Below are 23,808 nucleotides of genomic sequence, written 5' to 3'. Positions count from 1 at the left end.
ACTGAAGTTATAAATTTGGCTGGTAAAAGCAATTGCACTGATACAATATAGTTGGAGTAAGCCATGGGGATAATACCAGACTATGTCTTCATTTAAGAAGTTGAAAGACATATAATCAGCATAGTAGATGGACTGAAAGCTTGCTGACAGTTTAAAAAATATACTTATTTGTAGGTGAAGAATCCCAGTGAAATGAGTGTTTCTTTTGGGGCGTCTTAGATACCAGTCCTGGGCCTTGTTGATTTGATTTCAAAATCAACAACCTTGAGGAAAATGTAGCATAAGTATAAATGAAGTGCATAAATTTCACGGATATTGTGGAAGTGGTAAATAATGATAACCTGCTTGGGTATCTGAACCCAAGTATTACATGACAGCGAAATGCAAAGTCACACATAGAAATGAGAAACATAAGCTATAACTGCAGGAGAGGATTATACGCTTCAAAGCAGGAATGATGCAAAAGATTTTGAAGGGGAGGGTGTTGTTAGTTCATCAGCTAACCAGAAAAGTATAAAGATGAATTGTAGTCAGTGAGCTGATGCACTAGGGAATATCACATAAAGAGGAAATTGTAAATCTAAATTATATCACCATCCCATGGTGTACAGTCCCCTAGTCTGACTTCTAGAGTGAAAAGGGGATCGTAAGTTAGAGAAAGATGAAGAAAAAAAGATGAAGGATTAAAGAGGAGGAAAAACATATCTTCGAAACAGACTCTTCAGGTGCTTCATTGACTTAACATATCAAAGGAAAGGCTAAGGGGTGACTTCCTCCAAACCTTTAAGTGCCTTGAAGTCTAGGAAGTGTAAATCCAGTAACAGAAACTTCTTCTACCTAGTTGAGATGTGACAAGATTTAATGGCTTGTAGCTGAAACCAGAGAGGTGCAGCAAAAATAAAATGCATGTTTCTAACAGTAAAGATAATGAATCCTCAAACCTGCCCTCTGAGAAGGTGTTATTTTAACCAGGGGCTCAGTCTAGATGGCCACCATGCTCCATTTTGGCCATTTATTTTATGTCTTCAGAAGTAAAATAAATGTGAATTAACTTAACAAAATTTCCCCCTTAAAGTGTTTATAAATCATCAAAGGTAAATTGCTGCAAAGAAAGGATAAAAAAGGAAATAATAATTCTTTTGAAACAATATAATCACCTTAAATAAACAGCGGACTATAATGTCTTTGTGATGTGTCAGGTTCATTAGTCTCAATTCATCCTGTTCTTTCAGCCACGGCTAGATAAGAGTCACAACAACTTCTGGAGGCATCTCTGAAATACTGTTTCAGCTTTTCTGTTACTGTTAGCACCAGTGACTTCAGAGACCCTCTTGATGTTGGCCCCTGACTGAAATGATGTTATTAGTTGAAAGATATGTCAGTACATGTAGTGGTCACATCCAATGGCAAAAGCATAATTCCTTTTTTTTTTTTTTTTTTTTTTTAAATAAAAAGCGATAATAATAATATTTTTTAAAATCCTGACAAAGCCTGTTTTATTTTTCTGATGAATGTCCTATTTAAAGGAACCAGCTTAGCTGGTAGCTGTTTTTCAGCTGCTGAAAACTATCGCTGATCCAACAAAAACTATACATAAATCTATGTTTACTTTGGGAAACAATTTCTGTTGGAAAAATAGAAACATTTGAAACATTTCATTTTCTTCTTGAAAGACAACTTCATTTCTAAAGTGAAGTACACAGACTACAAACTATTTTTTTACAGGGTTTGAAAGGCTCCTTTTAAAAAAGGGATTCAAACATCTATAAATAATACAACCTTATGTTTGTGTTCATAAAAACTCTGCACAAGCCCAAGTTAATTTGTTCCCATGTTCCATTTTCATAAAGAAGCTAAATATTATTTCTTATGTTTGGCCATGGACATGAACAGAAGATTTTGTTTCCATTTTTATCATCAGTACCTCATGACAATCTACATTGTGGTTAACAGAAGCTGCCTTATATTTTGTGATTTGTAATTAGTCCCACCTGGTGGGACAAATAGGTGATGATTTGGCTCCATTTAATAAGGCAGATCTACCAAGGAACTGTATTTTGTCACAGGAAGAACTGACCACCTGAAAGCATAAAGCTGAGTGAGGATAAATGAATGTCAGGATAGGTTTCCCACATCTGCATTGAGGTCACTGAGCTCAGTGGAAAAGTTTGTGTTTTAGAGTGGGCACAGGACTGGCTTAGTAGAGGTATTCAAAACCAGACTGTTACAATAGGGGCTGAACATTATGAATAAAATAAAACCATAACCTATGCTGAGGAGAAGTATGGGAAATTTACTAAAGACATAAATACTCGATGTGCTCTTTGACTAAATATGTAAGAATGAACTGAGGAGGTATTGGTTTTGTCCATCTATAACTCTTGAAAATCCTATCCAAGTATTTTACATTTTTAAATAGAAATAGATCAGAATAAATTTTGATCCCATTTTCTCTCCTAAAATAAATAACCTACTTCTCAAGTCTGAAGCATGTTAACAGCTCTGATCTGTGACTCTTCTCTTGAACAAATGGGAAAATCTCATTTCATGTTATGTCCCTGAATTATTTTTTCCAGCTGACAATGATTTGACTTAGAGGGTATGTCTGTACTCCAAAAACTAACTTTGAGAAGAAGATACTTTCTTCTTGTAGAATGAATTAGGTTTTATACTTCATCCATTTCCAAATTCCAGTGACAGACACATGTCAAAAGGTTCATAGTTTTGTCCATAGAAGCATCCAAAATCCCTTCTCAGAGAGGTCAAGGCCTATCCCTCACACTTGGACCTTAACTTTTTTTTCTTTATGATATGCCATCTCACTTTCAAATAAGGACATGGCATGCCTACCAACATCTCCTACTGCACATAGTGATTCACTGCTAATTTGGTGGTTGAAGCATCTTTCCTATTGCTTGTATTAAAGAATAAAGAATAGGTTTATGACTAAAAGCTACAAAGATTATGAATCCTCTTGCCTGATGGCATCTTGTTTAGTACGGTTTCTATTTTGGAGGGTGTGCGTGTATGCATATATGTATGGATACATATATATATATATCTGGTTGTGGAGGATTTTTCTATTGTTTAAGAAATTGTTGGTTTGCATATTATTGTATATATTCTATAGTTTAACCAATAAGAATTGTTCGGTATCTCATATAAATCTCTTGTACTATGTCTTGCCTACGATCTTGTTACAGCATGGTTAATGTGTTCCTATGCTTTTCAAACCACTGAAATATACTCTTTCCATATTTAACAAATAATAGAACTTTAACAGCTGGAATCATGTGAAACTGACAAAAAACTCAGAATCTCATGATGAGTTGGAGAACTAGACATGAAGTCCTACACCTAGAATAAGGAAGGTCAATGTGAAGGTCAAAGAAGTCTGGTCACATAGGAAACATGAAGTATTGTCTTTTAAAAAACAATAAGCTCAGAAAATTGTTTGAAATGGTGAATAATCAATTTAACTTAAGTCCATGATACATTGCTGAGGCTTATAGAGAAACTATATGTTTGGGCCTGTAAAAAATAAGCATAAGGACTCTTCTGTGAATCCACAGAAATTCTGGATCTATGATCACTTAAATACCATCAAGATCAAGTAAAGTAACAAGGCTGTTTTTCTTTATTTATATATTGCAATGACCTTTGCTGGAGTCATATTGATCTAGTGGAAACAAATATAATAAGAATTTGGAGATGATTCAGAAAACAACTAGACTGATATAAGTATTATGTAAACCATGAATTGTAGATTAAGCAATAAAAAGTTTGAACCTAGCCAGTATGATTAAAATAAATTCATTTAAAGTAAAGATATAAACAAAGGTTCTTATTCTTAGTACTTTTTCTGAAGTCAGAGGGAACGGAGAAATAACTAAATAGTAGAGGCCCTTGCATTACTTCTAGTAACGAGCTGTAAAATTTTTCCAGTGCCAGACTCTTTCCTCTTTTTAATTCCTCTACATCATCAACTCAAGATACTTCCAAACAAAAATAGTAATTTTGAATGTGATCTAAACTGAACCTCAATGCCACAGGATCTTCTCACTGAAATGCTTGTCCTTACCAGCTCATGAACCTAATGGACTTGCTGTACTCCTCCTGACATGTTTCCCACCAAAGCAGTATACTGACATGTTACAAAAGAAGACTTGGTTCAATAGGTGTTTGGATATTTCTGCATGTTTTTAATATACTGTCCTGCCATATTCTCCACTGAAATATCTAAAAATTAAAAGGGTAATGAAGAGGGTAAGACCCCTCAAAATACATATACTAGAACCCGTACTCTATTGCTTGGATTCTGTTGGCTCTGATGTAATTCCTTTAATATCTGTAACTTAATGTTAATTTCAGGCTACATTTCTAGAAGTTTTCAATAGGCATATGCCAGTCAAGACAAACTGGGGTGATGGTACTCCCTTAGCGAGCAGCTTTCTGAGTAAATTTATTCATAGTAAGAGATAATGTCTGGACCAAGGTCAGGAAATCTAAATCTCCACAGGAATAGCTGTGTGCAGACAGCTGAGGAAATAATTATATCTGAATTAAAAAAAAAAAAAAAAAAGGAATGGACTTAGGTCAATGATTATTTCAATTCTTTAACCCTGGAGAGTTATTGCAGGCCTGGATAATGCTGGAAACTCATTAAAGGCCTAAAGGATTTCACTCCCATCTGAATTTCTGTTTGAAAATAACACTGATATAGCAAATATGCCCTGGACTTTGCTATTCTATACATACTAGATCCAAGAATGTTATAACTGTGTAGGCGGAAAGGTAAAAAGTGCCAATAACACAGAAATATGGGCGCCAACAAGCAGGGCTTAACTAGGAAGCTGAAGGAGTTTGTGGACTTGAAACATATGGGTTCATTGGGCATGGAGCATATAATGAATTCATTTTACATATGCACACACATACACACAGAGAACATTTACTACCGAAGGATTTCTGAATGCTTTACAGAAGCAGAGCTTTCCTCATCAGCTTGCTCGGACCCCAGGAGCTGTGGTTACCACGCTTCCTAAGGAGAGCAGAAGGGCTTTGCAGGACTCCCTGCACTTCCAAGACAGAGCCTCCTTCTGCTGCCTCAGCTGTTGCAAACCAGCAAAAACCCAAAACCAAGTCTAGCAGGATTTGGTTTTGAAACTTTTCAGAGCCCTAACTATAAAGAAACTGGCATGCAGACAGTAAAAGTACAACTCTAATTTGTAAAGGAAGTAATCATTACAAATGAAGAGCAGATAAAAAGAAATTACCATCATAAGGGAGCAGGCAGAAATGAAAATTCCTGGAACGTTTCCAACAGAGTTTGGTTCTCATGTTATTTTACTTATTAGAGACAATTAGGAGAGATTTGTCTGTTGCTATGAGTCCCTTAGATTAGATTAGAAGACTAAAAAGTTTTAATATGTTGGTCTTTTTCTGCCCTTGGGGGAAAAAAAACCCGATGGGAATGCTAATGATGGGGAAAGTCTCTGAAAGGTATCAAATTAGCTGTTTGATCTCTGTGTGCTCCCCTCTACTTTCCCATTTTCTCCAGTATGGTTGCATCTGTAACTGTACAATTTCATCTGCAAAAGTGTCAGGAATTCTATGAGAAATCATGAATTTTCATGAGATGCCATTAACTACTTGATTCCTGGTAATATTCATACATCTACAACTGGAGGTGGAAGTAGATAGTTTGTAAAGGAAGTAGAAATGAGGCCCTTTTAGCAGCAACTAAATCAAATTGACTGTCCTATCTGTTATATGCATACATTGCTGAGTGCTCTCAAAGGCTGTAATCTGCAATGACAGAGATGGGATATAGACATTCGCTTGAAGAACTTGACTTCTTTTGGCAATGTTTTTTGGCAGGGTCTTAGATTCACAACAGCAAATCAGTATCAAAGGTATAGGCAGCTGTCCTGCGTTTGACATAGTAAAATTTCCTGCAGGGACCTTCACTGAAGAAACTAAGGGTTTATGTACACCCAGGTATTAGCCTTTGCAGAAAATATTGCCTAAAGGGCAAGTTACCATTTGTCAGTTATCATTTATCTCGGAAGTGGAAGCCAGGTCTATCCAACTTGGGGAAAGGAGAGATTTATGGAAAAGGAGGGTCCAAGAATTGTCAGAATTAGATGAAAGGTCTTCCTAATGCAGCAAGAACACCTTGAAACTAATATGAGCTCAGACTAACAGCCAGCAGTGTAACAGAGCCAGGTCTGGAGTTATGAGCCGTAGCTATTCAATGCCAGCAGAGACCAGGCAAGGGAATTCTGCATCAGCTGTTAATTGTGCATGCAGAGGTATTAGTGAGCAACAAATCTCTGCAGTAGCTTAGCCAGAACAGAAGGAAGGGATAGCAAGGACTTCTACATCAGCAGAATTAGGATGTTGTCTTACAAAGTTACTAAATTTAAGCATGGAAAAGGAGAGAAAAGATAGCTCCAACGCATTAAAAACACTCAGAATCCCAACAATAATGAAGTCTTTTCTTTCTCCACTCCAAGGCATTTTACATTTCTTTTGCAATTTCTTAGAAGACTGATCTGGAGAAGCTGTTTATTTTTTAACAGCGATATGTTATCTTAATGCAGTCACAATCTGATGGTTGCCAAGACTCCTGGCCTCACTGCAGTGACAGCTTCATCAGTAGAGTTTAATTTTTCAGATGTGATCTGGGCATCAGGGAGTTGTCCGTCTGACCCCATCCCGTTGCTCAGTGCTGCCCAGCAGATCTCATCCTGCCCCAGTCTAGGCTGGCTGTACTTCAGCCCTTGGCAAGTCTCCACAGGTTCCAGAGATCAGTGAGGCATCAGGCTTGACTGTATCACACAACATCCAGGGGGAGACACCTTTCTCTGTGCAACCAGGATATTTTCAACAAAACCTAGATTATACAGGCAAAATATGACCATTTTGTCCTTAGCTATGGATCATCCAGGTTCAGACTTGGTTAGTCATCTGTCAGTCGCTGAAAGTATAAATTCCATCCAATTAGCTTACAAAAACTTTGTGAAATACATAGACTGGCATCACCATGTCTGTCGTTAAACTCTGTGAGAGCAGGATTTCAGCAAAACAATCAGAAATAGCTTTACATTCTTTCTATTCATTCCAGAAGCTACAGGAATTACTTTTGCTCTTTTGAAAGCATGTAGTAGCTTTGTTCAGCTACCAATAACAAAATGCTGATTCTTCCTCTTCTGTTTTTTGTTGTTTTGTTGGGGTTTTTTATAGACATGGGAAAGTAAGCATCGCTGAAGAACTTGTTTAAACCACATACTTGAGGAAGCTCTATATTTTTTGTGATTTAACAGGTCTTCTGGTTTACTCAGAGTCTGCCTTGGTCTGGTTTTCCAGTGAGAAATTTGAGAGCTGCCTGTTCAACTGTTGAGACTCATGCATCTCCTGTGGCTTCCAATCTGAGGTACTAGCAAAATGCTGATAAAGTGGCTTTGTTGCCATTTGATATCAACATACTCATAGCAGGGAGAGATAAAGTATAAGGTAGGAGAAAACCAGAACTGATATTTTCAGATGAAGGACTCAGTTCTGGTTCCTATCTTGTCTGTTATGTCCTTGTCAGTTGGCACAAAGTGACAGAGGAAATATCAGAAGATCTAGTTGCCAGGGATTTCCCCAATTACAACCTTCAGATGCATTAAGCAGCAATATGTCATACACATTTTCTCAGCCCTTCTCTAGTCCTGGGCTTTAGCAGCTGGGGTACAATAGCTTCAGTTTCTTCTTCTCTCAGGAGAACTCTTGACAGCTAGCGTCACCTTTACGTGTCATTTAAAATTGAACAAAGTTTTATCTGTGTGACAATATATACCTTAGCTGCCAACATGTAAGGAAAGTTAAAAGATGGTGACAATCTCACAGAATTAGGTCTCCAATTGCAATGGAGCTTTAATTCCCTCTGCTGTTACTGCACATTTCTGATTCTTTGTGAAATTGCAAAAGAGATTATGCCAATGCACTTTTCTCCTCTCTTCCAGAATCAGTTTTTAGTAACAGGAAAACTGTAGAGAAAAAACATATACTAAAAAAAATCATATAAAAATAGATGAAAATACTGTTTTAGCTTCTATGGACTTGACAGTGCATATTGAGCAGCTGTGCATACTTCCGTACATAACGGCCAACTGAATCTAATCTAATACAGCAAATAGGTCTAGTTGCAGAACAAATCCTCCTGTCCTAATAACATACAGAGATACTAATAGAGTTTCCACTTGTGAAATTGCTTTTTCAAAAAGCATATGGTTCAATTTGGCTCTACAGCTTTTATTCCTTTAAGTGTCAGCAATTTGCTGAAAATATTATTATTAGTTATAATTTATTTATTGCCTCCCTCAAAAATTCCTAACAATATTTTTTGAACTCTGCCATTATATTTAGAAACACTACTGAGCCTAGCAATTGACAAAACTGTGTCATAATAAGTTGGATGTATGCTGCCTGTGGTTTTAACATAGCAGCAATGTCATTATTTTGTCTTACAACTTTAAGGGAAAATTGGCCTCTTCACTAATACACAAAGTTATGCAGACAATACATTTTATGCAATAATATACACAGAAACCATATTAAAACAGTGTTCGATATGCCATGTCAAATTGGCAAATGTTAGAAGTTGCCAGACTTAAGCTGTCCAAATGAAGCAATATTTTGGCAGGGAAGGTTCCTGCGTCCTGGTCTAATCTGATGCTAACACACTGGAAAGAAAATGTTCATTTCTTTTCTTGAAGCTTTCTGCTCTGCTTACTCTGTACCCTGGACACTTTTCACAATCACATAGCCAAAGACTGAATAATAATTTGAAATTTGGGAAAAGAATTTTGTTCATAATAGAAGTTTTTACTCCAACATTTCCAAATGTGTTTGCTACTTGCTAAGACTTAAAATCCTTAGACCCACAACAGTTGTAATAACCACCTGAACTAAAGACTAGTTAATAGTAGTAGGGAATGATGACTATTTTCTACAAGCAGGTCTCTGTGGATGGCTACAGTGTTCTGAGCACTTCCATTGAGCCCACATGGTGACTGACAACCAGCTCACTTTCCTCCAGAAACGCAACATCTGTGTGGGAATACCGCTCACCTCTCTTTTGCTCAGCTATCCAGGCCAGTTTAGAAGCCCCCAGCACACACTGGTGCAATACATGCCTTGTGGACACCTCCTGATCTCTGGAACCTGGGAGAGTGAGATAATGTAAATGTCCAGACAGTGGGGTGCACAACAGAGCCAGCTGCTGAATTGGGGGAAATCAGGCATTTTATGTTGAACTTTTAGCTTTGAGGGAAGGAATCTGAGAATTTCACGGGCAGCAAATCACATGCATACATCTGCCAGGAAGTCTAACTATGGTATAGGGTCATTAATGGAAATGGTAGGATTGTTAATAATGAAGCAGAACAGTCAGAAGTCTCCCGTATCTGTGTTTTATATATCATCTGCATTTGGAACAAGGCAGTCTGATGTGTTTGCACTACAGGAAAAACTTGAAGCTGGGATTCCTGGTCTCTCCCAACGCCCAGATCTCCCAGCACTTTAAGGAGACTGCAGCAAAAGGGGAAACTAACCTTGTCATCCAAGGAGAAGATTGAGGAGGCGGAAAGGAGCTAGTCCTTGCTGGAACAGCACCAAAACTCCCTTCCTCAATGCCTCACAAACTTAAAGCTCTTGTTATAAAAAGGTAAAGAGTTGTATTACATCTTTTGCAAATCAATCATAATTATAGTGTGTGAAGAAAACAGAGCTGCTATACGCTGAGTCTGATCTCAGTGTGACTCCGAGCTGGGAAAGAGCCTGCTGCAGCTGTTCCACTGCATTAGAGCCATCAGCCTCACCTCATTAGGAGAAGCATTCACCTTCCTCTGAGATCCCTGCTGCATAACCTTCTGCCCTGCCACTGAGGCAGACATGGTGCGAGCAGTGTCACTTAACCCCTTGTGTTCCCAGCTGCACTCAAATGTAGGGAACAGAAAGCCACAGGAATAGCTAGTATTTTGGCAGTACTGGTGTCTGGGCACAAGAAAATTATAACTTTATGTATGAAAATATTCATGCCACTATGTCCCTCTACTGTCTGACAGACCAGCACCTGGTGGAGCACCATGTGGTACACCAGCAAACACTGAGCAGTGACTCCAGCAGAGACAATGTATTAAGAAAAGAAATAGACAATGTAAAGAAAGAACAAATGTAATTATTTAATCATCTTAGAACAATCTAACATAGCCAAATGTTCTTCTTAGACTACAATCTATTTTGTATTTTGTGAGGGAACAGGAGATCATGCAGTGCCTCCTTATATTTCATTAGATACCTTTTCCATCAGTCATATTTGATTTTCTGTATTGCACAGTCTTTTTTATCAATTTTTCTTTCCAAAATGAATGTACGTAGTATGTGTCTAGTATTGACATAAGGTGTATGAATTGCTCTGAGCTTTAAAACATTCTACCTAAAAATCTTGGAGAATTGTGGTGAGAAACATGCAGATGCTTATTCATAGAGCTGAGTTCTGATGTACACCTCAGAACCATTAAAAAACACAAATTCTTTTGATAAATTTCTGCAGATTTTATGAAGTAAGGCTAGATTATAACAAAGGTGAAATCCTATTTTATGGAGTTAAATGGTTGCAGTATTTTTTTTGTGTTTTTTCTGTGTTATTTTTTAAAAGCAATATTTGGCCTCTTTTATGAACTTTACTAGGCTACTGTTTATAGACTGGTGGAACTGCCTTTACTCTCAATTACGTTATTATTTTTAGGACTTTTTGTGAAAAAGAGTAATATGATCAGGGCCCAACTCTCTTTTCATGTTATACAGGCTTTGCTAAGGAACAACCCCCCCAGACTCCAAAGTCACTCTGTTAAGGAAATGAGACTCTTCAAAAGGCTTTGAGCTTCCCTGGTGTTCAGTTCATTTGCTGCCTTTCAACATGAACATGTTCAAACTCAACAAACATATGTTTTGGTGTCCCCTCTTCACAAAAGGGCAAAGAAGGAAGATTGTGGAAGAAATTAGATGATAGACTTCTCCAAGCTCTTTAATCTCTGAACACATGCCACCCATGTTAGGTCTGAGAGCAATAAAGGTATAGCGTGTCCTCTTTCTCCACAGGGCATTACTGCAGCTTTGATCCCTTGCCCATAACTGGCTGGAACTGGGATTTGCACCTCACTAAAACTCTTTGTTGCTGTAAACACAGCAGGAAATCTTTTTCCTATTGTCAAACCTTCCCCTCATAGGGAATGAGGGTGAACTGACAAAGGGATTACTGCTGCAAGAGTGGGTATGTTGCACTGTTACTGGGAGGCAAGGGGCCCAAATGGAGCCAGAGCACAGGACTGGGTTTTTCCAGGTTCATAATTTCTACAATGCATTTTATAAACTGCATAGAAGGGTCAGGTAGTGTTGTGTCTATGTATGTCTTGTGGACCAGTGAAAAACAGTGTGTACATCAGTCCATGATTTAGAAGTAAAAGCTAAAGGAAAAGCTGCAACTGAGAGAAAGAGAAGCAGTTTCAAGCAATCTTATCAGAGGGGAAATCCTGTTATGTGAGTTTTTATTTAGTTCTTGTTATTTTGGGTCTTTTCCTAATGGTCATAAACTCTGAATACAAGGAATATACTTTCTTCTCACCTATCTCATGAGAATAGACAACGGAGGGGTGGTGGAATGGCTTCTTGCTCATATCTCACAGAATAAATTTTGGATGAACTTGCCACAGCCTTCTCTGAACTCTGAGACTGGTCCCATTGTCAGTAATCAATCTGACCAAACATGGGATTGCTTTGTAGGATAACTCAAACTCTCTAAATGCTTTCTGTTGCTTTCTTTTAATGATGTTATGAAAAATCAGAGAGTATCCAAAAGGCTGTTTCCAAAGTGAAGCAGTGTCTGGCAAGGTGGAGCAAATCAGAACACCAAAGACAGATAGTCAAGTATGAACTTAGGTAACGAAGACTACACCTCCATGCATGTTTTGATCTGGAGCAGCAGTATACAGATACTCCATGTTAATCCCCTTTGCAAAATTGTTTTGGTATGTACTAGAAACAGTCCTTCTAAATCAACCCAAACTGGATATTCCACTCAGTACTAAATGTTTTCCAACCCTTAACAGGTTATTTAGTTTACTTAGTATCTAAGCTTTGAAGACGCAGGTGGAGGGACTTTTTTTCCTAGACCAAAATAAAACCATAGAACTGTACTGACCAAAAATACAGTGGCCTCAGCACCAACTCTTTCATTGTTTTGGGGACAAATTTCTTGCTAATGTGGACACACTGTGAGTGAGCCAGCAGCAGCCTTCTCTCATGCGGATCTCAGCAGCAGAATTTGATATTATTAATGTTTATATCCCCCCCTTACACATATTTTTTCATGGTGATGACTAATGAAGTAGACCATTCTTGACAGCAAGAATGCATGTGAACATGTTGGAAAACAGTGTATGCACTTTATGCTACATGAGAGGATACAGAACAAGGTGACATTTCTGGAAACTGAATTTCAAAGGATGTGGGAATAACACAGACCATCTGTGTAGTCACTTTTTGTTTCTGTTGAAAAAATGAAATTTACAAACAAGAAAAAGTTATCTGGCCCAGCATGTCTGCTTTTTTTGGTTTACCTTAATCCCGCTTTCCTGTCTTTTTGCTCTATGACTTGACCCTTTTGTGCTCAGGAAGAAAATATGAGGCTCTCTTGAACTCATTTACACTTCTCAGTCTCAGCCTTCCCTTTGATTATTTATTCCATATGTTTAGAGCCCTGTCAATGAAACAGCTCTTCCTGAGTTTCCTTGGTTTGTTTTATGTTGCCATCATCTTTTGACTTCTCTATGTGAGTAATTTTGCAGATTAAAAGCACTGGGTTTTGCAAATATAAATCATTTCATATCAGCTAACACCAGGAGGATTTTTTGTTATTAAAGCAGTGGAAATAGTAACAGTGATAATGTGGAATCTTAACAACATTTTTAGTTATTTTTTTCAAAGGAGGGCAGGGAAGAACTAGAAACACAAAGTTCCGACATTTTTACAAATTCCTATAATTTCCTGAATTACCATGTATCAGAGTCATCAAGAGGAAATTTAGATTCCTGAAAATCAGATGTCTAATTCTGGGCTCACTACAGTGATTTCCCTTGGCTGAAGGACAGAAGAGTTTATAGGACCCATTGTGGACATATTTTGCTAGGAAATTAATTGCCCTATAGGTTCTTATGTGTCTCCATTGCTTGTGAAAAACCTATGGAGTTTTAGTGAGAGTTAGATACCTAATTCTAGATGACTTAATTACAGATGATGAATTCCACACCATGTGTCCACTGCTCCACAATAAATATAAAGTAATTTGAAATAATAGGATTGAGACTTGTAGGTTTTCATTGTGAGTCCCCACTCATTACCTTATCCACTGGACCACTAAGCCAGAAAATGTAACTGCTGTAAAAGCAACTGAAGAGGCTTCAGTTTCAGTTTCATTAAATATTGCTGAAGAAGTCAGGCGTGTGACTTCTCCCTGCTGGGTAACATGGTGAATCTAAATCTGAAGATGTGCAGCCACTGACTGAGAAATGTGGCTGACAAGAAGGGCAAGCAGCTGTTAGCTCAGATATTTTGAGGCCACTGCAAAAAAAAAAAAAAAAAAAGTGTGAGTCCTCAAAATATTCTGTGACTGCTTGAGGGGCTTAGATGCTAAACTGTGTGGCATGAAGGGTTTTGCGAGGAATGTCAGACTCAGGGCATGTGGAAAGCAGGGAAAGAACAGACTGCCATTTTCTATATGTGGGTGTAGCTAGTCACTTGGGGACCCAAAACTGCATTACAAAGTAAGAATATTTGAAATAGCACTCACAGAGAATATTGTCATTCCACTTTCTCCTGGGTAGGGAGCCCCTAGAAGCAGGAGAGTAGTATAAGAAGCAGCATTTTGTAGTCACAGTAAGCATTGAGTACCTCTCAGGTTCATAGCCAATACTTTGTTCCAAATATTTCTGCATTTGTCATTTTTTTTCTTAGCATTATTCTGTCAGTCCTACCAATAAGTTTGATCATTTATGTATTTTCTGTATTTTGGGAAAATTGATAAATAAGAAACCCTTACATGACCATTTCCACTGAATCCAATAACTTTGGTTGTATGAGCTGCTCTTGCAAAGGATTTAGGAATGTACTTCTTGTGACCTCACACACATATGGATGCACAAAGTATCCTGGACTTCTGCTATCCCAAGAGAATTATTGATTCATTCGTAATGAGTGGTGGGAGGCTGGAGTTAGACCAGTTGGCCAGAGTGTTGCTGGGCTGCCTCTCAGTCATGCTGACAAAACACCTCACTGTGCAGGATGGAGCAGGTTTGGTCTAATTCTACTTTTTCATTGCATTTTCCACAGATGCTTTCTGAGAAGATCTTTGTCCTTTCCTTATGCTCAGCACTGTAAAATAGAAAGGTCCTAGCAAACCATATAATTCTCACAAGTGTGATCCAACTCTCCTTTACGCTCTGCAGTGTCATTTGGGTTTAGAATAGACAGAAATTAAACAGTGCTGGAGAAATATTTGCATGACTGGCACAAAATTTATGTAAGTAATGTACTTTAAAATATGTATTTTAATATTTGGTTTATTTACCACTTAGGCCAAGAAATATATTAAAAAAAAAAAAAAAAATTGGCTCACTTAAACACTCAGAGTTTGCCAAAATGCAAGCCTATTTCATGTCCAAAAGTATGGACACCCTTGGGGAGCTAGGTAAATGTGCATAAATCAAAATGAGAGGCCATTATTGCAGAGAAAACAGTGGCAAGAAACACTGCATACAACTGGGACAGTTCTTGGCAGGTATTATATTTACTTACAATGCTTTCAGTCAACAAATGTATGTTTTAGGCTATTGGCCCTGCATACTACATCTAACATAACTGATATATTATTAAACTGTATTTATGTTTTATTGGACTGTAAAGTTTGTTCAGAAAACAGTTCAAACTGAGCATGTTTCCTTTGCTTGCTTGTGACTAGCTTTAGGTTCATATGCCAGCACAGTCCTGGAGGCCAATATTTAATGTGTCATTTTGATACTTTTATAGAGTGGGGAAACTATATGTAATTTACATGAATTCTCTAGTTTCTACTGCAAGCTGAAAAAAAAAAAAAAAAAAATAAGAAGAAAGAGAGAGAGAGAGAGATATTATTATCTTGGGTTGTCAGGGTTTTTTTGTGGGGTTTTTTGGTTTTTTTTTTGTTGTTTTTTTTTTTTTGTATGTTTGCCAGATTGTATCAAGGCATATGTGCTATGGAGGGAAAAACTTCACAGCTTGAGGAAAGGCAGCATCTGAGTGGGTTTTATTCCCCCCTCAAAAGTAAACAGTTTTTGCAATTAACCCCACTGCTCTGTTTATACATCAAGTAAAATGTGGAGAGTACACACAGTTGTTCTCATTAATTTTTGATAAGCAATAGTAACTTAAAAAAATTACTCCATGTTTTATGCATTACCAGGTCTTGAATTCAATGGGAAACATATGCAGAAACAGACTTTCAGTCTTGCTCTATGACAAAAGAGGTGGGAAGCCATGAAATAAACACATTCATATTTATCTGTAATATTAGAGTTCCTTTCTTTCTTGGTGTTCCTTGATAATACAGACCCATAAAACAGATCATGCTTCTAAGCTGCCTTTTCCATTTGATACAACTCAGCACATATGCTACGAGGTGGAGAAGCCCAGTAGGAAAATACATACATAAAATATTCCACTGTTACCTCATGGCTATAGAAACAAACAAGCCATCACAGCATATCTTGGCATTCAATATGTTGTTATAGTTAAGTAACAGTTGCAAATATTAAGGACTTTTCTAGAAAATGCCTTGCTTGTAACCCCTTATCAAATATATATGGCTTTATGATGAATGTAATGCAAAGAATGTAGGCATTTAAATTATTCTTTGGGTATTCCGTACCTTTTATTTTCATTTCAGAAGGAGAGAGAAGCATATCATTTAGCTACTCTTATTAGGTGATTTTAAAGGATTGAAATTCACAGCTGTCATCTTTTAAAGAAGTGACATTGATGTCATAAAAAACTATGGGTAATAGGTAACACATAGGTAGCAAGCTGGAGCCTGGATATGTAGGGCTGTACACCTAAAGATAGATGCTCTTTACATCTTTATTTTATTGATAAATAGGTGAGATGATTTTCAAAGATAGGACACTGCTGTACTCAGTGGTCATGAAAATCAGACCAATTATTTGCCACTTAGTTGCTCTGAAGCTTATATTGGGTTACATGTTTCTAAAAATGAGACTAATGGAAAAATTATAAATCACCTGGGAAGTCTGAAGTAGGAAGACTGCAAATTTTATCTAGACGTGGTATTCCTGTATCCCCACCACAAGACCGAATCTAGTAATTTCCAGAATTTAATCACTTAATTTTCATGAGCCTCACAGAAGCGAGGCTTATTTAGTAGTAAATAATGATTTAATAGTCCATTCTGCTCCACCAGTCTTTAAGAAATGTACACAGTGTTGCCTTTTGCAAAACTGTCATTTGCCAAAAGCTGACACATGCAGTATCTGAGAAACTATCCAGGTTTCCCTTCCAGATTAGCTGTGTCTGAATAGAAATAATCAAGGACTGGCAAGTACTGCTAACCCATATTTTTTCCAAGTGTATGCTAGTCTAACAAGCGCTGTCCCCTCATGCCTGTTAATATAATCTGCCCCTCAGTGCAGATTGGATGGGTATACAATCCTCCCAGGGCACTGCCTTCCAAGGGTTGGACCCTTGGCTCTACGCTGCATCTGCTGATGTGAGTGGCAAAATGGGCTTTAACTGTAAAGAGATGATACTGGAATTAAAGTTTAACCATTAAACGCTGAGGACAGGGAGATGCATATGCATGAAGAACAGACGGGTGACAGGTAGAGGGGTGATACTTTCCCTGGCTTCTCTCATCTCAAACAATGCAGCCAAAGTTTCCAGCCAGAAGGGCCTTGTTCCTTACATGAGGCTGTAGCATGAGCCACACTGTTCACCTTGCACAGAGATCACACCATAAAAAGCCAAAGTGAAGTAGAATTGTAATAGAAGGCTGGGATCTGAGTGATGGCTGTACTAAGTGAAGATCAAGTAAATAATATTTTTAGTTCAACTCTAACAGTTAAGAGCCCCACTGTGACTTAAATTCTCCAGAAACAAAAACAGAGGTAAAGACAGCATTAATTCTAAAGAGGAAGAATGTTTTCCAGCAAAAAGAAAATTAATCAGAAAGGTATTCCTCGTGAGAGCAGTTTCTAAAGGAATAGAAGTTTTTCATTGTTTTGTTAAGCTCAGGCAAAACACACAACACAGCTATTGTAGACCCTGGAAGAGTATCAAAGACCACATGAAAGTGAAAGATGAGTGTTATGCTTTAAAATCAGACTGCAGGAAGATGTGAATATATAGCAGAATTGCTAGAGAAAAAAACCCCACATCTTACAGTTTAAGGAACTGATTCTCTGAGAAGAGATCTAAGCAGGATCTGAAACCCAAACTTGGATAAAGACTCTTAGAAGATTAAAAGCTAGATTTTGATGAAACAATTAACGTTTCTTAATATGCTTGTCAGCACAGACTGTCTTTAAAGTAGGTGGATAGTGTTCTGATACACTGCACACAATGGCAGTTTCAAAATACCACAGTAGGACAGAGGCAGAAAGATCTGATTAGTTCAAAGACAGCATGCAGAAAATCCTGTCCAGAGCTGCATGCACAAACCATGACAACTTCTGACACTCAGGAAACAATACAAAATTACATCACTTTGCTGGAACAAGTGAGCAGCCTATTCAAGACAACGACATTGGCACCAGCATTACTACCTCAGAGGAGTTACCCTTAGAAAAAGAGGCACTGTTGCAGTGATTGATGACTGATCTCTCAACCAGAAACAACCCATGTATCCATAACTTTAAGTTGTAGACCATACACAAAGTAGCATGGTTCACAAAATGGAGCCCTAACATCGTAAGAAAAACCATGGGAAACAGAATGGAAACTATTTCACCCTAAAAAAACCATTTGAATATTACTTTTCTCTGTTTTGTGTTTTTTTTTTTTGTTTGGGTTTTTGTTGGGTTTTTGGTTTTGTTTTTTGTTTTTTTTTAGTTTTGTTTTTTCCCCCAGATAAAAATGCAACATTTGAAAATAGAGTTTTGGAAGAGATATAGAGACTTCTGGTATCCACTCCAGTGCCTGGACAGGGAAGCAAAGTTGAAGGATAGAATATCAATATCAGTCCAGTAGAAATCTTGTTTGATCTCAGATGAAATCTGGATAATAATTTCTAGAGGTAAAGTTGAATGACAGACGCAATAGCAAACACCTCCAGCAACTAGCTGGAGATGTCAGGGACTGTGCATTGTGAGAGCTTATTATCACTGTAAGGGGTTGTTCTCAGAACTAGGTGAGATTTTGTATAGGAGCACCTCAGGTTTTAGTTGAAAATATGTGGAAAAGAGCACATGAGACCCAGATGGAGGTAAAAGAAATGTAAGAGAAGAACCAGAGATATTTTAGAATGTCCTCAAAGGAACATTAGGGAAACTTTTATTTCATATGCAAATCTGCAGGTCAAGTCAAGAGAAAAAGCACATTTTGGTAATAACGAGAATAGATTAATTTATTTTGCCTGTGAAAAATTGTCCTGGACAATTATTCTTATTTTAATTAGATGACCTTACTAAAAAATAACAAATTTTAATGCATGTTTATGTGTAACACATTAACTTTTCCTAAGGTGACAGACTTTAAATAATACTGAAAATAGTTCTGTGGATCCAAGTGGTTTGCAATGAAGTACAAATTTAAAACATTGCAACTTCATAAAATGACTACTGGTAAAGACTTTCAAATCAGAACCTAATATACCATAGAGTTAAAATACAAAATGACTCTACTGGTGCCCAGATGGCATGTACCCTTGATATTTAGTTTGCTTTTAAAAGTGAAAACAAGAACTGCTGCACTCCTGGACACTGATGTCAGAATCATCAGGAATTTTTGACAGACAAAAAAAATTAAATAAGAAAATCAATGCAATTTGATGTCTCGAGTGCTACTGTCACCTCTGGAAAATTATGTAATGCCCATTTATGATAACACATATGACTTACAAGCGGCAAGGACATTGCAAGATGTGGCTCATGCTCATTTTAGGTTGTTTCTCCTGGCAGACACAACTCATGGAGTCATTTTCAAGTCTTAGACAATAGGAATATAAAGGCCATTATGTGTGTCATTTGCCCAGGAAGGTCTGAGATGGGCAAGAGCTTCAATAGACAGAGACAGATGGTCACCCATCACAACTAGGATAACACATATATTGTCTTCTGATGGAAAAGGTGTCTGTTTCGGAGTAGATGTATCTGACAACAACGCTTCCCTCAGAGTCTAACTGAACACCTTTAGGAAATATTAACGCATTAATTTTGAATACTTGGATTACTGTGTGGGACTAACATTATTAATCCTTATAAGTGTCACAGGGTGTTCACAGAATGATATGCAACAGGGAAAAGGATTCTCCAAAAAAGCTTTCTATTAGAAGCTTCTGCTTTCACAAAGGTACATTGTTGGCCCTAACTTCAGCCATCTGAATTTCACTCTTTGTGATTTTTAATTTAAATAAAACCCAGTCATCTGCTGCCATCTTGTTTATAGCAAGACCTTGCTAAGTGTGTAGATAACAGTTCAGTAAGAGATCCTTCTGTTAAATGTACTTTATACACACATGGGTAGGTCTCCTTCAAGCTCCACAATTTAATTTACTCCACACTACAGTAATTCAATCTGATTCCCACTCAGTTACAGTGCTTGTCAGTGTACCATTGACAGTATTTCCATGTTTGTCAGAACTCTTGCTAATCTACTCACATAATGCCTCAAAGATTTACTGAGGCTGCCTTTTCAATATGACTTGAGTACCTATGGGAATGCTTGAAAAAATTATAAACTCTGCACATTCTTCTGTTTAATTCACAGAATCACAGAATCGTCTAGGTTGGAAAAGACCTTGAATATCATCTAGTCCAACCATTAACCTAGCACTGACAGTTCCCAACTACACCATATACCTCAGCACTATGTCGACCCGACTCTTAAACACCTCCAGGGATGGGGACTCCACCACCTCCCTGGGCAGCCCGTTCCAACACCTAACAACCCCTTCTGGAAAGAAATGCTTCCTAATATCTAGTCTAAACCTTCCCTGGTGCAACTTGGGGCCATTCCCTCTTGTCCTATCACTTATTCCTTGGTTCAGGCGGCTCATCCCCAGCTCTCTGCACCCTCCTTTCAGGTAGCTGTAGAGGGCGATGAGGTCTCCCCTCAGCCTCCTCTTCTCCAGACTAAACACCCCCAGTTCCCTCAGCCGCTCCCCGTACGACCTGTGCTCCAGACCCTGCACCAGCTCCGTTGCCCTTCTCTGGACATGCTCGAGTCATTCAATGTCCTTTTTGTAGTGAGGGGCCCAAAACTGAACACAGGAATCGAGGTGCAGCCTCACCAGTGCCGAGTACAGGGGTAAGATCCCTTCCCTGTCCCTGCTGGCCACGCTATTGCTGACACAAGCCAGGATGCCATTGGCCTTCTTGGTCACCTGGGCACACTGCTGGCTCCTGTTCAGCCGGCTGTCAATCAACCCCCCCAGGTCCCTCTCTGACTGGCAGCTCTCCAGCCACTCCTCCCCTTCAGACTGGATTTGTGAAAAGTGTTCTTCCTTGATTATTTATCTTAATTCCTAAGGTATTTGGGATACAAGGATTTATTTTAGGGTCACACATCTTTATTATACTAATGTTGTTACTCTTATTTTATGAAAGCTGTGAAGAATCACTCAGGTAACCACTAGAATTGCTCATGTGTTTATCTTTGATCTGTCACTTTATTGGTAAATATCAAGTTGTTTATTAGTACTCATGAGTAACAAGACTGCCCATCACTTCTGTTAAAAAACAGAATAGGACCCAGTGGCACCATTAATCTAAACTTTACACTTGGTTTTCAAGGATTTGATATGTCTCAGATTGTCACTAAGGCAGCATGCATGGAAGTGGATTCAGTTCACCTGTCCTGTCATCTTCATTGGTCTTATAAGCACATTTCTACCCCACAAAACACTCTGTTGCAATATTTATACAGCTCTCCAGATTCATGGAATTTATTTTCTGCAACTGTGTGTGTAATTACAAAGTTCAAAGAGTGCACTAGTCTTATTAAAGAAATAACATTCTTTTAAGCTGTGACAATGATGCCCTTTAGGTAATTTTTTGTTGTGTCAATAAATTACAAGTAACATTGAAGACATATGGCTAAACTGTGCTTCCTCCTGGGGCACATGCTCCCAGAGACAAAGAAAAAATGCCACTTAAGCAAGATGTGGTGTGTGTACTTTTTTTTAGAGTTGCATTAATCTTATATTTGAATCACTGATATGATGTATGTAGACTAGTGAGAGGAGAACAAAATCAAGGTAAAACTCCACAGCTGTGCCTCTGTCAATTCAGAACAACTGACACAGGAAAAAATTGATATGATTTGGGAATGTCAGCACATATGGTAACCACATTGTTAAAGAACATGAGGGTTTGCTAAGCAGTTTTTCAGGGGAGCTTTTTCTCTCTTTCTGAACACCTCATGGTCCCTGCATCCTCATTTCTATTGGGAAAGACAGTTACTTCAGTGAAAGAATTGAGATATTAGCAGTCAAATTATAGAAAGCATTTTGTCCATCCTGTAAGTATTTCTGAGATCGAAACATTTTTCACAAAGTCAAAACCTGAAATTTCAAGCTGGGACAATTTAAATGTTTTGATAAAAATAAACATTATTAAATGTATTATTTTGTTGTAAATCTTCATTTTTACATTTTGAAATAATATATATTTTGGAAGAGCTCAAATTCATTGATACCAAACTACAGGACTTTTAAAATCTAGAAATATCAAAACAAGCCAATTTAACATATTTAAACTTTAACTTTTTTTTTCAAATTGAGTTTGGTTTTACAGATCTTGTCAGTACAGCCTCATATGATAAGCAAAAATGATAAATAAATAAATGTCAAAGAAATAGATCATCCAATATATTGTAAAATCAACATATCCCCTTACCTTGAAGAAATTAGAAAAGCAATTGAAATAATGAAGAATGTTAAAGCTCCTGGATCCAGCAGAGACATTTAAATTTGGAGACATGAATCATATTTAAATATGAAGTTAATTATACAAATTCTTTAGTGACATATGGAAAACTTAATGGTAATTATAGTTCATCACTATCTACATCAGTAAAGGCAACAATTCAGGTTTGGCAGTTACCTCTCACATCAGCATGCATGGTGTCTGGCAGTCTAAACAAACATAAGATTTCATCACTGGCTGTGCAACTCCATCAGCTGTAAACTATCTAAGTAGTTGTGTGATCTGAGGCATAAATAAAGTACAGCTGATGGACTATGTGTAGTAACAGCCGCAGAGTAAACAGCAATGGATTACTAATACTGTCCTCAGTACATGGGTGAAACCATTAAATGTCAGTAGAACTGGAGTCTGGTTAATGCTGTCTAATCTGTTACTCCGATCCAATCCTTAATCTAATCCAATCATAAACAACATTCATGTGACTAAATGTGGATCTCTACACTGTAGAATCAGTCAGTAGAGTTATTGAAACGTAGGGTGGTGTCTAACAAACTTGCTATAGACATCAGCTTAAAGATATGATGAATAATCTTTCGGCTTCATTGACTACATTTACTAGACAAAATTCTATTGTTAACAGAACATAAAATGTACTTTTATGATGTCTATCTTTGGTCATCATACACAGATTTTTGTATGCTTCTCCTGTTACCTGTGATATGAAAGAGAATCGTGTGACAGCTCAGCATCTACAGCCTGTTAATGGGATCCCAACATGGGACCTCAGATTTGGCATGCAGACACACTTGTAGTTATCTGAAAACCTGATGGATTTATCAGATGAAGCAGAAATCCAAGAGGTATCATCTGCAATGTGCTAAGGAATATATTCAAAGAATTTACATGGGGGAACATGTCATTGGCTAAGGCAGCTAATATGGGGAACAGATACCCACAAAACCATGATGACAAAAAACAAATCAAGGATGCATATAGGAAACTGCAAGAAGAATCATGAAGTAAAATTGTCAGCATACTATTGCAAGCTACCAACTCATTTTGTATATTGACAGTAAACTTTTAAAAGATGCTTATTCATCAAGTAGCTGACAGATGGCATTAGCAGAGCTTGTCCATCTTTTGGTCATGCCATCAGGAAGAGTTTAGGAGCAAATCAGAATCAGTCTTTGGACCAGATTATGCACTTTAAAAACCTCTTGTTGTTGGGATGCATGCAATAGATTTGCTATCAATAATATCTGTGGATCCAAGACAAATTTTACCTCTAGTTTTTGTATTCCCTACTGCATGTTAGATGGCAGGATAACTTGGAGAATACAGATATTCTGGAAAACTTAATCCACCCTCACTGTACCAAAGCCATGGTGGGACAGTCATACACATAGAGAAGACAGAAAAATGCCAAAGCCATTGCTGCATGATCAGCTGAGAAACAGAACACAGAATTGAAGGGAACATATGAAGCCTTTTGCTTTAAAACACAAACCTAAAGAAAAATAATACCAAATGGGAGTCAGTAACTGGGAAATGGCAGCAGGTAGACTCCACC

This window comes from Athene noctua, chromosome 2 (genome assembly GCF_965140245.1).
Source record: "Athene noctua chromosome 2, bAthNoc1.hap1.1, whole genome shotgun sequence".
Lineage (NCBI taxonomy): Eukaryota > Metazoa > Chordata > Aves > Strigiformes > Strigidae > Athene > Athene noctua.
The sequence above is the reverse complement of the archived record's forward strand: the minus strand, read 5'-3'. Positions refer to the sequence as shown.